General features: G+C 36.3%; 1 protein-coding gene across 3 annotated transcripts in view; it reads left to right on the forward strand.

Annotated features, from left to right (window-relative positions):
- AGMO (alkylglycerol monooxygenase) overlaps positions 1-15,803 on the forward strand; it is a 371,384-nt gene that overhangs the window by 186,042 nt on the left and 169,539 nt on the right. The gene's annotated exons all lie outside the window — the stretch shown is intronic.

Consider the following 15,803-nt stretch of genomic DNA (forward strand, 5'->3'; position numbering starts at 1 on the left):
AATTAAAAAGAAATTAAAATTATGAAAAATTAAGAAACAGAACTATCAAAATTCATAAGGCATATTTAAAAATCTTCATGTTAAACTTCTAGAACAGAAAAATGTGATAATAGACCTGAGAAAGTCAATGATTTAAATAGCAGTATAAAGGCAAATTAAGAGAGAATTAGTGAATTAATAAGTAGAGTAATTCATTATTTTAAATATATATAGAACTATATATAAAAATATATATATAGCACTATATAGTGCTAACAGATAATGAGATAAAAACAAAACATGACATGTTATCTTCACACATAAAGAATAGTGTGTAAAAGTCCAAAAAAAAAAAAAGATGCAAGAATCTAAAAAACATTTGAATGAATACAAATGGGACTAGTGGATAGTGAATTCAACCAAAACAAATTAACTTTTTTTAAAGAATAAATCTGTATTATTTATAGATAGGTATTCTTGAAAACTCCATAGTTATAGACATTAATAAACAATATATGCAGAAAAATATATCTACTATAGGGTTACTTTTAATAATTTAATATATAAACCCTATAGCATCATTTTTAATAATTACATACCATTTTAATAATCCTAGTATAGTAATTCCACTGGAACAATTACAGTTATTCCATAAATCCTGTATAGTGAATTATAAGAAAGTAGCCTACTTGAAATAGAGTACTGAGTGTGTTAGGTAGGACTCACTGGTTGTATGTGAGAGATACTCAACCCAGGGTAAATTTATTAACTCCTATAACTGAAGAGTTTGTGACTATTTCTTCTTCAGGCAGTGCTGATCCAATGAGTCAAATAATGTCATCAGAAACTTTCTCATTCTTTCCTGCAGCTATGCTTTTCTCAGTTCAGATTCTCCCAACAGACTTTCAGCCTTCATGGTGGCAAGATGGCTACCAGCAACTCTGGTTTTAAATACTGCCAAACAAAGAACCCCAGAAGTGAAGATTCCAAGTTAGAGTCTAATGTTCTGAATATCACTGAACCAATCAATGTCATCACTCTATGAATGGGAGAACAGGGTCAGTTCCACAGGATCCTCATGATCAGAGAGGAAGAAAAGAATGGCTTAAAAGAAAATTAATTAGGTGATAGTACATAGAAAAAGGAATAGATTTGAATAAACAAAAATAACAAATTTTAGATATTTATAAATCCTTCTTACTAAAAATATGTGACTTCAACTTGTTTTCAAAAAAATATTCTTTAAACACTTACAAAATGCATAGTAATAGGTAAACTTTCCTGTGGGATACACTTACTTAAATTATCTATGGCATGTGTGTCTATTAGATTTCTTCTGCTCTTAAGAAACAGAATATCCAATTAAGTGTGTCTTAAATAGCTGGAAATTCAGGGGAAAGTGTTTCTGGGATTGGTTTATCGTTCAAACATGTAAGCTTCCAGAAAGATTTCTCTATCATTCTCTTGGTTTTCATTGTCATAAAATAATGACAGCAGCTTCAGAGTGCTGTACTCACAGACTGACCAAAAGCAGCAAGTTCACTTCTTCTATAGAATCTTACAAATTTCATTTCATTTAAGAAGGAAGAAAAAAAGGCCCAGAATATTTCCCAGCAAATGTCCTTTCATGTCCCATTATTCAAGATGAATTCACATGTCCACACTGAACAGTAACTTATCACCATCTCATGAATTAACCATGAATGAATTATACCAAAAATAATTTGTACCCTGGGGATAAAGAGTTCACTTCCCCCCTGAACACATTTCTTCCTTATACCTGGATAAAATCATCATAGTACTAGTACAGAAAAATGGAGGATATTTCCTGGTTGGGCAGCCAGTAATATGTGGCACAGTGTGTCCTACTAAATAAAGTAGGCTTACAGAAAGTTATTAAAAACATTACTGGATAATATATTAAAGGAAGCCCATTTTAATTTTTAACCTTATTTAAAGATTTTACTGATTGGTGTTATTCATATGTATTTGTGGATTCTGCATTTAAAATTAATAAGCAAATATTGTTACAAGTAGTGACCCCAGTTTTGAAAGATAGACAAGTTCATATGTGCTCCCTGGCCAATGATAATGTTTTTACAAAAACTACAGTAAAATTTTTAATAGACTTTTCTGATTACAATAGAAAACAATGAATTAAATTCTAGTTCCCATTTTGTGAAGTGAAGGTGAGAAATAGTGTGACCAGAAATGCTTGAGAATAGGCTGGTAGGAAACATACCACCTCATTGTTTGCTCTTTCATATGTGCACTACAGTTAATGAAGCCAATTGCATGTTGTGCTGGGTTCATTTGCCTTTAGCTTCAAAATGAGACAAAATTTGAACTTAAGAATATTTCAGGAGCGGGGCACCTGGGTGGCTCAGTGAGTTAAGCTTCTGCCTTTGGCTCAGGTCATGATCCAGGGTCCTAGGATGGAGCCCCGAATGGGGCTCTCTGCTCAGCGGGGAGCCTGCTTTCCCCTCTCTCTTTGCCTGCCTCTCTGCCTCCTTGTGATCTCTCTCTGTGTCAGATAAATAAATACAATCTTAAAAAAAAATTATTTCAGGAGCAAAGCTTTCTTAAAAGCAGCATGAACTAAATCACTCTTTTTTTTTTAAATTAACATACAAAGTATTATTTGTTTCAGGAGTACAGGTCTGTGATTCATCAGTCTTACACAATTCACAGCACTCACCATAGCACGTACCCTCCGTAGGGTCCATCACCCAGCCACCCTATCCCTCCCACCCGCCTTCCCCTCCAGCAACCCTCACTTTGTTTCCTGAGATTAAGAATCTCTTATGATGGTTTGTCTCTCTCTCTGGTTTTGTTTTGTTTGATTTTTCCCTCCCTTCCCATATGATCCTCTGTCTTCTTCATATCAGTGAGATGAACCAAATCACTCTTAGCAATCCATGTGTAAACACCAAACTACCATAATGGTTAGACTAAAACTCAGGTCTTACATTAGTAACCTATCACTGATTACTTTGTTAAACTACTTTGTTGTCTCAATTTTTTCACCTAAATAATGACTGAAAATGCGTGTATTCATAAAATTTCCGTGGTTGAATGAGACCAGAAGAAAAATTAGTTCATCTGCATCTAAATATCTAACGCTTGATAAATGGATCAATGTTGAGTACAGTTTGCATTATTGAATTTTTTTTAGTTGTACTAAGTAAAATACCAAAATAAATTATACCAATTCATAGAAACAAAATTAGAAATTTATTCATTTTTGTTTTGAAATAGAAACCCTTAACATTAAGTTCACCAGGAAATTTGATGGTCTAGGCATGTATGCTTCTAGGGCAAAAATGTAGCTAGACATAATGTCTATTAAAGGATGCAACTTAGAGCAAGATTTCACAAGATTTTTCTGCTGCCATACAAAATAGAAACTCCTATAGATATTGACAAAGAGAAACACTAAGTGTTGAAATCCTTTTCAAACTGGAATTACAGTTGGAGACAGCTTCATTCCTGACACAAATTAATTTTGAAAGGTGTATTTGCTTGTTTCCCACACATGTTTTTCTTTGCTAAAAACATGCTGTGCAACTAGGAGAAAAGGTTGCTTATTTGTAAGATTCTGTAGTGCCTTTCTAGTCTCAGGGATATTTAAAAGCATATGAAGACATTAACATCCAACAGCAATATTTTTTTTCCAGATTCACTGTAGCCAATAATCACATAGAAAATTTGTGGCTGACTTGTAATTTGGGGGCCCTGCTGTGGTCCCACAGCCTTTTCTGTTTATGCATATACCAGAGTAGATAAATACTTACTTGTTTTATGTGTGCCAGTTCTGTATAAATAACTTTGGGAGTCAAAAAAGCAATTTGATGGCCACCACAAAGGTGTAAAAGGCACATTCCTTTCTTACAGAAACTTGAAATGCATGCATTTAAATATATACTGTTTAGTTTAGTGATATGACCCACAGACTTCTATGTTGATTTTGGTTTAGTAATGCTTGGGAAATCAATTCCTTAGCTGCCAGGGTCCAGTTCATGGGGTGATATCATGAATACACGTTTGAAATGAAAATACGGACACACTAGCATGTTTCCAAAGTAAAACTGTAAAGGTAACGCTGTCCTTTTAAATAATAGACACACTCAAAAGAGTTTGAGTATTTCACAGTCTTATAATAGAATGTGTAGTAAAGTTACTGCAGATACGTTTTAACACAGATTATTTGATGATATGTTTCAAGTAAATGAGGCATCTGAGAATATCCAGTATAAATTTGGGAACAGATTTTGATAGTTTTGAATTCCCCTGTATGTTGTACTCTGTAAAATATTATAGGCACTGCAATGTTGTAACTAATGTTTTCATGTTGACATGTTTTAACAGACCCTGAAAAAAATCAATATGTGGTACTCTCATAACATAGTGTTACTTGTGCAAATTAGATCTAGCTTAGGTCTTACGTGAAATCTCTCAAGTCAGTATCCAGTGTCTCCTGTTTTGTTTTTTTTTTCCAGTGCAGTCCATTCAGATTTAAGTTAATTTCCTAAAGTATTTAGGTGGTCACTGAAGTGATGTGAAAAAAGAAAATGTGAGCCAAAACGAGCATCAGTTATAACCCAAAGCCATGAAATAAATGTAGTAAGTGTGTGCTGTAGGATATTTTGAAAAGCTACCTGTCTGATAAGCATAGGTTTCAGGAACTCAGAAAAGTGATTATCATGAGTTCCAATGAAAAATATAATTTTTTTGAAGATGGGGAGGGGCAGAGGGAAAAGGAGAAGAAAACACCCCACTGAGCAGGGAGCCCAATGGGGGACTTGATCCCAAGACTCTGGGATCATGACCTGAGCTGAAAGTATACTCTTAACTAACTGAGCCACCCATGTGCCCTGAAAAAATATAATTTCTGTATGCTATATTGAAATATAATTAAATGGAACACTGCACATTAAAAATATCATTTACACAAGTAATGAAATGTTAACTGAAATTAAACATATCTTCAAGTTTTTAGTATTGTCCCAAACTTTGATCACTGTCAGGCAGCTCCTTTAAATAATAATACTAAACATAATCAACCCTAAAATTGCTTATAATTTGAATTAATGTCTCATTTTGATTCATGAAAAATATGTAAAAATTAGACATTTGAACTCAGCTTTTGGAGACTCAAAGTCAAAATGCACAGTTCTGAGGAGTTGTATTTTCTCATTAAATCCCATTAAAAGTAATCTCATTAAAAGTAATGTAAAGAGTGGCGCCTGGGTGGCTCAATTGGTTAAGTGTCCTCTTTTGGCTCAGGTCATGATCTTAGGGTCCTGGGATTGAGCCTGGAGTAGGGCTTCCTGCTCAGTTGGAAGCCTGTTTCTCTGTCTCCCTCTGCCCCTTCTTCTACTTATGCTCCCTCTTTCTCCATCAAATAAATAAATAAAATCTTAAAAAAAAAAAGTAATCCTCATGAAAAGAAAGTTTGTCTTTTTGAGACTGTCTTTTAACATCTCCTCTTTTCTTCTGCATTTTGAGAAATAACTGAAAGATACACAGCTTATGCTTTCACTTGTTTCACATAGCAAAAGTTGGTGTACAGATTTCAGTGAGATCTTGAAGTGACTACTGATAATTTAGAATGGCTTCATTGACCCCGAAAATAGTTTTACTGAATATCCAAGAAAGACACAGTGTCAAAATGGTATCTTCCAGCAGCAATTGCTGTTGGACCTCGAGTTCTGAGGTTGTTGTCTCTTGGATTGATTATTACCCAATACTGAGGTAAGAATCTTGTGTATTCTCTATCCAGTGCCCAGTGAGCCATGAGGTTATCCAGGCTGGCTGGTGAGAATGTGCACTCTAGCCTGCACTTTGTAAGTTCTCACGTTGCAAGCTGTAATCCTTCCCTGGCCTCAGAATTTTCTCATATGCATGACCCAGTGTACTGGACTTGATGGGCACTTTCTGCAGATTTCTGGAGTTCTCTCTGTGCAGCACTCTCCTTCTTGGTTTTTTGTCTTGCAAACAGTAGCCTCTTTGGTTTCTGCTAAATCCCAGCTCTATCTCTTCAACTCAGGGAGTCCACCAGGCTCCCTGGGTTCCCTCTGTTCTGTGGTGGGAAACTCTCTCAAGGAAGTAAGCTGGGGCAGTAGTAGAGGTCCTGTCATTTATATTCCATTTTCTAGGAATCACTGACATTTGTTGCCTTGTGCCCAGTGTCTTGAAAACAATTTTTGTCAGATACGTTTTTTTTTTCTTTTTTTTTTTAAGATTTTATTTATTTATTTGACAGAGAGAGATCACAAATAGGCAGAGAGGCAGGCAGAGAGAGTGACAGGGAAGCAGGCTCCCTGCCGAGCAGAGAGCCCGATGCGGGACTCGATCCCAGGACCCTGAGATCATGACCTAAGCCGAAGGCAGCGGCTTAAACCACTGAGCCACCCAGGCGCCCCACATTCATTTGTTTAATGGAGTGTGGAATCATAGCTTAAGTATAACTGTAAATTAACTGTTCTTTAAGTATTTGGTTAAAGTTTTCACAATGCAAAATTTTGCTTTTCTTTCTTAAAATTTTTGTAAAAATGCAGTAATTCATACCAGTTTGATGTTTCTGAGCAATATAGTCGCTATTCTTTTTTAGCCAATATATCTTCTCCTTTGATATATTTAATTCCTTTGCTTCTTATATGTTTGTTTGGAATTCTAGAAAATGTTCATTCTAATCACATTCCTTTTTATGTGCTTCAATAGTAATCATCTAGGGAGTTCTGATAATTAAAAAAAAAGAATATAGTCAATATGGACAGTTTTTTAAAAATATTTTTCCTATTTATTTATTAGAGAGAGAGAGAATGAGAGAAAGAGCATGAGGGGAGAGAGGCCAGCGGGAGAAGCAGGAACCCCAATGTGAGACTAGGTCCCGGGACTCCAGAATCATGACCTGAGCTGAAGGCAGTTGCTTAACCAACTAAGCCACCCAGGTGCCCCTGGACAGTTTTTTGTTTTGTTTTTTTTAAAGCATGATCTTATTTCAAGATAGACCTTTGAGATTCATATATAAAAATTACAGATTACAAATTGTATTATAGTATCCCCTGGGATTCTGTTCCTGTGTCTGTCATAATACTGAGAAGAATCTTGAAGCCTTAGGTTTTAACATGACAAATCCAGCATCTGCAACAGTGGGATGACACAGTCCCTAGCAGGTGGGACAGTAAAGCCAATCCACTGCCTTCACATTGGAAGTCACTAAGGTTTAAGTATTAGGTGATTTTGACCGCATTTTAAAGACATTTGGGAAGATAAGCATCTTGACTAAGCATAATGACTTTAGTAGTTCTTTGTAGACACCTGTAAAAGAACTCCTCAATATCTACCTTGCTATAATAACAAAATCTAGACATTTTCATTTCTAAGTCCTTTGGGAAAAAACATAGAAAATATTATCAAAGCATTTTCAACAATACATGAAGTTGTTTTTTTTTTTAAGATTTATTTATTTATTGAGAGAGAGGGAGAGAGCAAGAGTGAAGGTGGGGACAGGAACAGAGGGCGAGGGAGAGAGAGTTTTAAGCAGATTCTGTGCTGAGCATGGAGCCCAATTTGGGCTGGATCTCATGGCCCTGAGATCACAACCCGAGCTGAAACCAAGAGCCAAGTGCTTAACCGATTGTGCCACCCAGGTGCTCCAACATACAGCGTTTTTAAAAAAACAAATTGTTTATATAGACGCATACTATCATTTTATGACATTATGTGTGGGGCTCACATTTCCCTTTATGAGTTTTTGAGGTAGGGAAATAGGAAAATTAGTTATGTTGATCAACAGAGTTTCTTCAAAATGGTGAAGAGGATGATATCCCTATTCAAGAAGAAAAGGAAGGGTACCTGGATAGCTCGGTCAGTTAAGAGGCTGCCTTTGGCTCAGTTCATGATCCGAGGGTCCTGGGATAGAGTCCCACATTGGACTCCCTGCTCAGCAGAGAGCCTGCTTCTCCCTCTTCCTCTGCCTGCTGCTCTGCTACTTATGCTCGTTCTCTCTCTCTCTGTCAAATAAATAAATAAATAAATTATATATATATATATATTTTTTTTTTTTTTTTAAAAGAAGAAAAAGGCTTTCTTTTTATATCTGTGAGCAAAGGAAGGACTCCCACAAGCTCATTGATTGTTTAAGCACTTTGCAATGAACATGTAATTCTCGAGTTCGTATGTTGTTAGTGTTGCTTCCTGAGGTTTTTGTTTTTTTGTTTTTTGTTTTCTTTTTTTCCCATCTACTTAAAAGGAAATTGCACAGAGGTGGAGTTGTTCAGGCATCCAAATTTGGGTAGTGAATCCTGCACTGGGGAACTTATATGGAAATAAGGGCAACTGAACTGCTGATTTGAAAGATCATTTTTATTTTTATTTTTATTATTTTTAAAGATTTTATTTATTTGACAGATCACAAGTAGGCAGAGAGGCAGGCAGAGAGAGAGAGAGGAGGAAGCAGACTCCCTGCTGAGCAGAGAGCCCGATGCGGGGCTCCATCCCACAACACTGGGATCATGACCTGAGCCAAAGGCAGAGGCTTTAACCCACTGAGCCACCCAGGTGCCCCTGAAAGATCATTTTTAAAAAGGAAAAATAATTCCTTGCTTGATAAAGCTTTGTTTGGTTATAGCCTTCATCATATTTTTTTTTTATGATAAAGACGTAAAATGCATTCAAATGTTAATTCAGAATAATGCCATTTAGCACTTTGGGACAGCAGTATTTTTTTTTATTTGTTACCCATTGATTTATTTTTTTTAATAATTTTTTAATTTTTTATAAACATATAATGTATTATTAGCCCCAGGGGTACAGGTCTGTGAATCGCCAGGTTTACACACTTCACAGCACTCACCATAGCACATAGCCTCCCCAATGTCCATAACCCCACCACCCTCTCCCTATCCCCCTTCCCCAGGTCCCCCTCACTTTGTTTTGTGGCATTAAGAGTCTCTTATGGTTTAGGACAGCAGTATTTTACATGAAAGATTTACCAGCAGTGGATGGTATGAAATGGAACTTAACCCAAGGAAAAATAAAATTTTATTTGTTATAAAAATACTAATAAGCTTTAAGTCATTTCACGGATTTTAAAACACAGGAGTCCAAGTATTTATAATGGTCAAAGTCTATACGTCCTATTTTATGGTTTTTTTCTTTTTTGTTATAGTGTTGCTAGCCTATAGACACATTATCAGGGATTAAAATAGTATTTTTTGTAGGGCAGGGATTTTGTCTTTCTTGCCCACTCTCTTAAACTCATACTTAACCATAGTGCCTAGCACATGTTCAATAAATATTGAGAATGTGTAGAAATTAGATATGACTAATTGATTACATGCTTTAATTATCTTATTCAAGAATGATCTATGGAAAACCTTAGAAGTTACATAGAGAAATGGACTCTGTAAAATAATGTATATGGTCTATATTGAATTCCTTCTTATGGTAATCTTAGCCTCTTTTAAACTCAAACATTTTTAAAACAATCCCATTCTTTAAGGATTTAAATATTAAAAGGTTTACTATTTAACACATTTAACATTTTGAAACATTTGGTATGTGAATATTAAATTATTAATGTTAAATCATTAACTTGCTTAATAGAATTTATTTTTAATTTTAAAGAACTAAATATTGATAGTAAATTAAATATTTATGTTAAAATATTAAATTATTGATAAACCAATTAATATAAATTATAAATATTAAGGGCATGGGTATTTAAACTCAGATATAAAATACTCATTCAATTGATCAATCTTTAAACAAAAACATATTGAGTACTAACTATGCACCAGACAATGTTCTAGATGTTTGAGATATAACAGTAAATAACAAAATACAACCTCTAATGGGGCTTACATCCTAGTGGGGGATTTAGAGGGTGAGACAGACTGAACAGAAAGAGAGTGCTCAAACAAATGTACAATTGTGTAGAAGTGATAAGTGGGTAAATGCATAATTGCACAGAAGTAATGTATGGAGAACAATATAATAGAATAAGGTTGTAATCAGTTATGGAAAAGTAATGTTTTACATATGACAGACAAGGATGTGCATTTGAATAGTACCTGAATGAAATGAAGGAATGACCCATAAAGATCCGGGGGTGGGGTGGGGAGGGAAGTTGCCCCAATGGAAGGAACAGTAGGTAAAACAGACTTGAATGGGAAGGATGCTTGTCATGTTCAAGGAAGATCAAAATTTGTGATATGAAAGAGAGATTACTAATGGGACAATATGATAGTGGGGTATGTTATGTATGGGCCAGAGTAAGGACTTCAAGTTTTATTCTAAGTAGAATTTGAAGGTCCTGGAGGATTTAGAACATAATAATGTTGTGATATATGATGTATGTCTTTAAAAGAGTCAGCGTTCTGGCGTGAAACTGTGGGTGGAAGTCCATGATAGGTAGACATGCAATTTTAGAAGTGGAGACACTAGTTAAGAGAGTATTTCAGGGTGCCTGTGTGGCTCAGTGGGTTGGGCCTCTGCCTTTGGCTCAGGTCCTGATCTCAGGGTCCTGGGATCAAGCCCCGCATTGGGCTCTCTGCTCAGCAGGGAGCCTGCTTCCCCCACCCCCTCTCTCTCTCTCTGCCTACTTGTGAACTCTCTCAGTCTGTCAAATAAATAAATAAAATCTTTAAAAAAAAAAAAAGAGTATTTCAGTTGTGGTGGAGATCATGTTGGGTTGGAACAAGTTTTTTTGTTTTCAAAACAGCTGTTTGTAACAAATACCTTTATTTTGGATGTACTTCAAGTAGAATGCCAACATTTTATTTCTAATGTATTAGAAATAGTAAGAGGAAGAGTCAGGGAGGATTCACAATTTTGTTTGTTTTGCTTTTTTGTTGTTGTTGTTGGGTTTTTTTGGGGGGGATTTTTTTGCCCCAGTAACTAAAAAAGTAGATGTGCCATTCTAAGAAGGAGAAACCTGGAAATGTGTAGTGTGGAGGAAGGAAATAAATAGTTTTAGATGTGTGGTAAGTTTCAAATGCCTTTTAGCTAGGTAGAGGCATTGACTAGGTAGCTAGATAGACATATTAAGTGGTTTTCACTCTGACTCCAGAAACCAGGAAGCAATTTGCTGAGTTCCTCTTTCTTTCTTTCTTTCTTTCCTTTTTTTCTTTTTCTTTCTTTCTTCCCTTTTTTTTGGTTAAGAGATCATAAAGTCCCTAACCAAAACTCAAAAATATATTTTATCCTATCTCTGAATTTCCAGTGATATTGGAAAGAGTTAATGGACCCCTTATTTGTGTTTCTTTTTTTAATTGTAATTTATTAAGGTTAACCTAAGTACCATTTGAAGAATCAGTATAGCCTGGAAATAGTAACAATTACATTCCTATCATAACTGTTGGTTGATTTTGTGCCAAGCACTCTTCTCAATACCTTATTATAATTGCTGCCAAACTCATTTTATTTCAAATATACCAAACACTTAAAAGAGCCTTGAAAATGCCAAATAAATTGCCTATGGTTACATGGCTCAGAGATTCAGTGCATAATTCCAAATCCTATATTCTTGCAGAACATTTGAAATCATGCAGTAGTTTTTTAGCACATATCATTTCTTTCTTTCATATGCATTTTCTCCTAAGAAATCAAAATAAAGCAATAGTGGTGAAAGCAGCATTTTTCTTAAAAGACAAAATGTTTCCCTTAAACAACGGTTAATCTGCTCAAGCATACCTAGTTACTTCACCACCAAGAAATATTTTTCTGGTACTTTTGCTGAACTGTCCCAAAGTAGCCACTGCTGAATTCCACATACCCAAATAGCATTCCCATAAAACATTCTGGGGTCCACTGAGCTTTCCCTCTTATATATTATATCTAGCTCCGTCCCTATATCCCTAACATTCTGATACTTTTTTATTCATATTTTTGATTACTCATCAATACTTGTCTACTAAACTGTTACTTTGTTTTAAATCCCTGTCAATTCTGGGTGCCATCCAGGCATATGATGGTGAATAGGGAGGTGTTGTAAGTTGGCCATGAGGTCCAGGTTGATTTATAAGGAGCTGTGGAGCTGGGGTGCTGGATGTGAGCAGCAGTTGCAATTGGTAGCTTTTGCTTATTGTTTATAACTTTGGACAATTTTTGTAGGTGCATTTTTTGTAGATGCAGTTTTTGTAGGTGTATATATTAGTTAATAGTGAGTTGAAATCACCTCTTTTTATTTTATTTTTTTTATACTGAATTTTTTAATTTATTTATTTTTTCAGCGTAACAGTATTCATTGTTTTTGCACAACACCCAGTGCTCCATGCAAAACGTGCCCTATTACCCACCACCTGTTCCCCCAAACTCCCACCCCTGACCCTTCAAAACCCTCAAGTTGTTTTTCAGAGTCCATAGTCTCTTAAGGTTCGCCTCCCCTTCCAATTTTTTTTTTTATAAACATATAATGTATTTTTATCCCCAGGGGTACAGGTCTGTGAATCGCCAGGTTTACACACTTCACAGCACTCACGATAGCACATACCCTCCCCAATGTCCATAACCCCCTCCCCCTCTCCCAACCCCACCTCCCCCCAGCAACCCCAGTTTGTTTTGTGAGATTAAGAGTCATTTATGGTTTGTCTCCCTCCCAATCCCATCTTGTTTCATTTATTCTTCTCCTATCCCCCAACCCCCCATGTTGCTTCTCCATGTTCTCATATCAGGGAGATCATATGACAGTTGTCTTTCTCCGATTGACTTACTTCACTAAGCATGATACCCTCTAGTTCCATCCACGTCGTCGCAAATGGCAAGATTTCATTTCTTTTGATGGCTGCATAGTATTCCATTGTGTATATATACCACATCTTCTTTATCCATTCATCTGTTGATGGACATCTAGGTTCTTTCCATAGTTTGGCTATTGTAGACATTGCTGCTATAAACATTCGGGTACATGTGCCCCTTCGGATCACTATGTTTGTATCTTTAGGGTAAATACCCAGTAGTGCAATTGCTGGGTCATAGGGTAGTTCTATTTTCAACATTTTGAGGAACCTCCATGCTGTTTTCCAGAGTGGTTACACCAGCTTGCATTCCCACCAACAGTGGAGGAGGGTTCCCCTTTCTCCGCATCCTCGCCAGCATCTGTCATTTCCTGACTTGTTAATTTTAGCCATTCTGACTGGTGTGAGGTGATATCTCATTGTGGTTTTGATTTGTATTTCCCTGATGCCGAGTGACGTGGAGCACATTTTCATATGTCTGTTGGCCATCTGGATGTCTTCTTTGCAGAAATGTCTGTTCATGTCCTCTGCCCATTTCTTGATTGGATTGTTTGTTCTTTGGGTGTTGAGTTTGCTAAGTTCCTTACAGATTTTGGATACTAGCCCTTTATCTGATATGTCGTTTGCAAATATCTTCTCCCATTCTGTCAGCTGTCTTTTGGTTTTGTTAACTGTTTCTTTTGCTGTGCAAAAGCGTTTGATCTTGATGAAATCCCAAAAGGTCATTTTTACCCTTGCTTCCCTTGCCTTTGCCATTGTTCCTAGGAAGCTGTTGCTGCGGCTGAGGTCGAAGAGGTTGCTGCCTGCGTTCTCCTCAAGGATTTTGATGGATTCCTTTCTCACATTGAGGTCCTTCATCCATTTTGAGTCTATTTTCGTGTGTGGTGTAAGGAAGTGGTCCAATTTCATTTTTCTGCATGTGGCTGTCCAATTTTCCCAGCACCATTTATTGAAGAGGCTGTCTTTTTTCCATTGGACATTCTTTCCTGCTTTGTCAAAGATTAGTTGACTATAGAGTTGAGGGTCTATTTCTGGGCTCTCTATTCTGTTCCACTGATCGATGTGTCTGTTTTTGTGCCAGTACCATGCTGTCTTGATGATGACAGCTTTGTAATAGAGCTTGAAGTCCGGAATTGTGATGCCACCAACTTTGGCTTTCTTTTTCAATATTCCTTTGGCTATTCGAGGTCTTTTCTGGTTCCATATAAATATTAGGATTATTTGTTCCATTTCTTTGAAAAAAATGGATGGTATTTTGACAGGGATTGCATTAAATGTGTAGATTGCTTTAGGTAGCATAGACATTTTCACAATATTTATTCTTCCAATCCAGGAGCATGGAACATTTTTCCATTTCTTTGTGTCTTCCTCAGTTTCTTTCATGAGTACTTTATAATTTTCTGCATATAGATTCTTAGCCTCTTTGGTTAGGTTTATTCCTAGGTATCTTATAGTTTTGTGTGCAATTGTAAATGGGATTGACTCCTAAATTTCTCTTTCTTCTGTCTTGTTGTTGGTGTAGAGAAATGCAACTGATGTCTGTGCATTGATTTTATATCCTGACACTTTACTGAATTCCTGTACAAGTTCTAGCAGTTTTGGAGTGGAGTCTTTTGGGTTTTCCACATATAGTATCATATCATCTGCGAAGAGTGATAGTTTGACTTCTTCTTTGCCAATTTGGATGCCTTTAATTTCTTTTTGTTGTCTGATTGCTGAGGCTAGGAGTTCTAGTACTCTGTGGAATAGCAGGGGTGATAATGGACATCCCTGCCGTGTTCCTGACCTTAGTGGAAAAGCTTTCAGTTTTTCTCCATTGAAAATGATATTTGCGGTGGGTTTTTCATAGATCGCTTTGATAATATTGAGGTATGTGCCCTCTATCCCTACACTTTGAAGAGTTTTGATCAGGAAGGGATGCTGTACTTTGTCAAATGCTTTTTCAGCATCTATTGAGAGTATCATATGGTTCTTGTTCTTTCTTTTATTAATGTGTTCTATCACATTGATTGATTTGCGGATGTTGAACCAACCCTGCAGCCCTGGAATAAATCCCACTTGATCGTGGTGAAAAATCCTTTTAATGTACTGTTGAATCCTATTGGCTAGTATTTTGGCGAGAATTTTTGCATCTGTGTTCATCAAGGATATTGGTCTGTAGTTCTCTTTTTTGGTGGGATCCTCGTCTGGTTTTGGGATCAAGGTGATGCTGGCCTCATAAAATGAGTTTGGAAGTTTTCCTTCCATTTCTACTTTTTGGAACAGTTTCAGGAGAATAGGAATTAGTTCTTTAAATGTTTGGTAGAATTCCCCTGGGAAGCCGTCTAGCCCTGGGCTTTTGTTTGTTTGGAGATTTTGGATAACTGTTTCAATCTCCTTACTGGTTATGGGCCTATTCAGGTTTTCTATTTCTTCCTGGTTCAGTTGTGGTAGTTTATATGTCTCTAGGAATGCATCCATTTCTTCCAGATTGTCAAATTTGTTGGCGTAGAGTTGCTCATAGTATGTTCTTATAATTGTCTGTATTTCTTTGGTGTGAGTTGTGATCTCTCCTCTTTCATTCATGATTTTATTTATTTGGGTCCTTTCTCTTTTCTTTTTGATGAGTCTGGCCAGGGGTTTATCAATCTTATTGATTCTTTCAAAGAACCAGCTCCTAGTTTCATTGATTTTTTTTCTATTGTTTTTTTTGGTTTCTATTTCATTGATTTCTGCTCTGATCTTTATGATTTCTCTTCTCCTGCTGGGTTTAGGGTTTCTTTCTTGTTCTTTCTCCAGCTCCTGTAGGTGTAGGGTTAGGTTGTGTACTTGAGACCTTTCTTGTTTCTTGAGAAAGGCTTGTACCGCTATATATTTTCCTCTCAGGACTGCCTTTGCTGTGTCCCACAGATTTTGAACTGTTGTGTTTTCATTATCATTTGTTTCCATGAATTTTTTCAATTCTTCCTTAATTTCCTGGTTGACCCATTCATTCTTAAGAAGGATGCTGTTTAGTCTCCATGTATTTGGGGTCTTTCCAAATTCCCTCTTGTGACTGAGTTCTAGCTTCAGAGCATTGTGTTCTGAAAATATGCAGGGAAT

The sequence above is a fragment of the Meles meles genome, chromosome 10, assembly GCF_922984935.1.
Source record: "Meles meles chromosome 10, mMelMel3.1 paternal haplotype, whole genome shotgun sequence".
NCBI classification, from domain to species: domain Eukaryota; kingdom Metazoa; phylum Chordata; class Mammalia; order Carnivora; family Mustelidae; genus Meles; species Meles meles.